General features: G+C 36.9%; 1 pseudogene; it reads left to right on the plus strand.

Moving 5' to 3' along the window:
- LOC109046231 overlaps positions 1-5,000 on the plus strand; it is a 59,180-nt pseudogene that overhangs the window by 44,531 nt on the left and 9,649 nt on the right.

The following is a 5,000-nucleotide window of genomic DNA, read 5'->3' on the forward strand; positions in this document are numbered from 1 at the left end:
AAGTGTGTGTTTGTGTAGTTGTGTGTAGGTATTTATGATGTGAATATAGACATTTATGCGCATGTCGATGTTTCACAGTTTTCAGTCTGTCATCTTCACAAGATCTCTCTCACACACACACACACACACACACACACACACACACACATCACAAATGCACATCTTGTTCCTACCTGCCTTTGTCCCAGCCACCCACCCACACACACACACACACTTGTGCAGTGTTTCCATGGTGACCGTCGTGTCTGACAGTGCCTGTATAGATCATTAAATGCAGCGTTTCCCAGGTGATGGTTGCCTGGCAACAATCGGGATGGGGGGGGGTGTTAATGGGTCAGAGAGTGTGTTCAGTTATACACAAGACAAATAAACATTCAGATTCCATCAAACGCTACAGTGCCCCTGAGAAAAGTGTGTGTGTGTGTGTGTGTGTGTGCGTGTGTGTGTGTGTGTGTGTGTGTGTGTGTGTGTGTGTAGTCGCTGTTTTAAAGCACTGAAACAGTAAAAGTACACTGTTCCCTCGGTGCGTTTGTGTACTGACCATGTCCAGCATGCATTGAGGGAATGTACACTATTATAAGGTACATCCCCAGTGCATGCTGGGTAATAAATTGCCTCTTGACTGCCCAGTGTGCATGCAAGGTCAAAACTCACACAGTCTCTCATACACACATTCAGTTGGCATCCAACCGTGTAGAAGAGAGATGAGTTTTTACATATATATTTTTTTTTCAATTACAATAAAATGTGTTAAAAACTAATTAATTGAAAATTAAAATGAAAACTGAAAGTATGACAAGCTAAAAATTTATAAAAAAGGCATTTAAAAAAATATATAATACTATAAACTTTTAGAATAATTATTATATACACTTATAAGAGTATTTGCATGATTCATGATTACATTGTTAAACTGTTTGATTATTTTTATGTCACTAAACGCAATGAAAAAAAACATGCTTTGTTTTACGTTTTTTCAAATGTTTTTTAAAGTATTTATTATTATTATTTTATTTATTTTATTACATAACAAAATTAAATAAAATAACATTTTTCTGGTCTATTTTTTAAGTGTGCAGTGCTGAAATATAGAGATATATTCAACTCTTTATTTTATTTATTTTATTACTTAATAAAATTATATAAAATAACATTATTTAGGCAGTTCTGCTGTCAAAGTCTGGCTTGTGGCATATTCATCTAAATGGGAAAAGCTATTGATTCCAGTAACTGTGAAATGCCAAATATCTACTGATCAATCAACCACTAATATAAATGCATAATCTTCTGTGCAGACGTATCAATATGCGATATAAGACGTAAGACGTTTATATGAGTTCCCCATGCTGGAGAAGGACCTGAAGGAGTTCCAGAAACTTCTGCGACGGAGACAGTGAGTTGTCATATGATGCAATTTCATGTTTTCCTTCCTCTTTGGAGTATTACAAGCTGTTCCTGAATAGATAAGATCCCTAAAGTTGCAGTATCAAGCCCAAAGAGATATTCTTTATAAAAGTTAAGACTTGCCCACACCCCCCTAAAATGGCTCGTTCTAACACGCCCCCACATATCTACGTCAGTATGTGAGAAGATTTGCATTACGCTGCCCAAATGTTCACGCAAAGAAAGAAGGCGTAACTTTTATCCGTGCTGTTGTGCTGTTGCCGCCACCACCATGTAGTGGAGACGCTGTGTTTTCAAATATGATAAGAGGCGTAACATTTCCATCACACGCTTGATGTATTCAGCCAATCACAATGCACGGGATAGCTGGCCAATCAGAGCACACCTCGCTTTTCAGAACGCGATGAGGTCTTTGTAAAAAAGTCCGAAGAGGGGTTCAAAAGGCGGGTGGGGTAGAAAAGCAATAATAATGTACAGTACAGCTATAAATGTGATTTTTTTTGAACCCTTTAAAACATGCATAAACACATTGCATTACACCAAATACACAACATAATATTATTTTTAGCAGCATCATATGACCCCTTTAAAATAATTAACTATTTGATCCATTTCATGTGGAGAGACTCAAAAGTCAGTTTTAAAGGGGTCTTCGGATGCCCATTTTCCACAAGTTGATATGATTGTTTACGGCCTTAATGAAAAGTCTATAACATACTTTGGTTAAAATTTCTCAGTGGTAGTGTAAAACAACACCTATTTTACCCTGTCCCAGAACAACTCTGTTCACACCAAGCCGTTTCAGTGCATGTCACTTTAAATGCTAATGAGCTCTGCTGACCCCGCCCCTCTCTTCCGTGGGGTGACGAGCAGTTCTCATTTAACCGCAGAACTTGCTAACTAGCATTTTATTAGGAAAGGTGATTTGCAAAGATTCATTTAAAAACCTTACACTCACTGTTGGTGAAGCTGGATCACGAACAATTGGCGCGAACATAGACACATTTATGTAGATCGGGAGCGTATTCCCTTCAGAAACAATCGTAATCCACTGCGTCTTCAGTGGCTCAGATGTCGGGAGTAAATGACGACTGCTGTGTTCATTATTACATCCAACAACAAACACCTCAATCACCTAATCGGAGACATTCTTGTCTACACCTGCTCCTGCGGTGAAACAGCGGTGGACTGTTTACAGGTCAAGTAAAACACTACTGTCAATCAACAGTTGTGGGAGGGGCCTGGTTTTGTGTGATGTCACACAGACAGGAATCTGAGAATGCCTCGATCTGAGAAAAGGGTCATCATTTATTGTGATAGCATCCGATTAACCCTTTTTAAGCAGGTTTTCTGTATTTGACAAGTAAAAAAAACAATTTATGTTCAAATAACATGTAAAAGTGAATTTTGCATCCGATTAACCCTTTTTAAGCAGGTTTTCTGTATTTGACAAGTAAAACAGAGCAAGCATGAGCAGGAATGCAGATGAGCGTGCACGACTCTCCTGAGCTGGAAAGTTTCCCGTTGGTCCGCCGGAGCCGCTCTCATCCTCAGGGTTTGGCAGGCAGACGCTCGTTATCCCACTTAATGAGCTGACACACTCCGAGGTGTAATTATGAGGTGTAATTAGTGTGTGTGATCTCTGCTGATGTCAAGAACGGCCGTCCATCAGACCCGTCGCATCAGTTGTTTCTTTTAGAAAGCAATGACACGTGACTTGAGACTCCAGTAATCTCACTTGTGTTTCCTCTGGAGGATCTTAATAGGTTTAATAATGTCTCAAACTATGCTCAGATTGGAATAAAATAGACAGAGATTAACTCAAATGTTTCTCAGAGTAAATAAGTTATTTGAATTTCTCTGAAATCTACATTTTTTTCTTCTGGATAGCAGTGAGATTAAATTGAGGATTGCGTCTCCAATAATCTCACGTGTGTTTCCTCTAGAGTTTCATTAGAGGTTTTGATAATGTTTCTCAAATAAACTGACTAAAATAAATGTCACAGTGTGAAAATACCAAGTGTCAGAATACCAAAATCTGCAACCAAAACTCAGAAATCTCAATATGACCTCCAACATTTAGTTATTTTAAATGTATTTAATGTCAAATGGAGACTTTTGCTTGAGTCTAATGCTTTTGTATCTGAGAAAAAGACCTCAGTAATCTCATTAGTCTTCTCCAGAGTTTTAGAAACATCTCAACTACGTCTCAAAGTGTGCTCAGATTTGCCACAATACCAAAACCTGCAATCAAAAGTCACATTTCTCATTAAATTCTCCCAGAACCATCCTGAGCGGTTATGTAAATCCATTCTATAGCTCTATGGCTCTTACTGTATAACAACAGCCGTCTGTTTTAATTTCTTCTAATGATCTTTGGGAGAAACATCTGAGATGATCATCTGAAGACTGATAGCTGAGTCTCCTGAGCTTTAAACGAGCAACTATTGAGCCAAATCACTGGCTTTTGTCACAGGTAAAGAAAGAACGTGAAATTTTATCCCCCTCAGAAAGGTTTTGTGTTTAAACGAGGGACGAGACAGTGATTTAAGCACTCATTTATAATTCTCACTGTCTGGTTTGTGGAGCGAGACAGAAACACAATCCTGAGTCTATCACCTCTGATGGATGGATGTAGAGTCAGTCTCACAGGAGACGTCTCTGTCTGTCCGGACAGATGTTAAATCAGCCGTCTCTCAGTGCATCTGTCAGACTCACTTCAGGAGCGTTTCTGCAGTCGTGAACGTCTCGTCATGTGTCTCTAACAGCTTTCTCTCTCTTTCTTCCCCTCAGTACGGTGGACGACTATTCTCCACACCAAAAGGTGAGAGAGACATTTACCCAAAAATGATCATTTAGTGATGTAATGAAATTGATAAAATGAAGGAAACGGCTAAATATTCTTTCAAAAATTCATTAAAAATGAAAAAAAATGTAATTTTAGGACAAGTACTGAACTGTTCTTTGTTCTTCCAGAATAAAGCGCTGTACCAGCAGCTGAGTCTGAAGGAGAACTGCGCTCCTCTCCGAGCGTCTCCAGTCGAGAAGTGTCTATACACTGACCTACACTATGTAAATGTCCCAGACAATACAAACAAATTAGAGTCTATACACTGACGTAAACTATGTGTAAATGTCCCAGACAGTGGTCTGTTGAAATATATACAAACAAATTAGAAATCAAAGCTGAGCTGCAGCTAACAGAAGCACTGCTGAAAACTAAACTGTAATCTAATAGACAATTAAAAATTGGAATATAGTTATTATATTATGCATTTATATATATTATACAAATAACATTTTTTATATTTTGTATAATTTGATTTATTTATTTATTATGCATTACGTTGATGAGAATTTTGGGGAAAACATGCTTATGAAACTTATGTAAAATTATGCAAAAATATATGCAAATATATAATAACTGAATATAAAAATAAAATAAAAAAATTTTTTTTGCAAATAGAAATTTATTATATATACATTTTATTTTTTGATAAAATATAAATGTAAATGAATATAATAATAGAAAAAAAACAATAATAGAACTAAATTTTCTTTATGCCAAATGCCAATATCAATTTAAATAAATAAAT

This window comes from Cyprinus carpio, chromosome B19, assembly GCF_018340385.1.
Source record: "Cyprinus carpio isolate SPL01 chromosome B19, ASM1834038v1, whole genome shotgun sequence".
Lineage (NCBI taxonomy): Eukaryota > Metazoa > Chordata > Actinopteri > Cypriniformes > Cyprinidae > Cyprinus > Cyprinus carpio.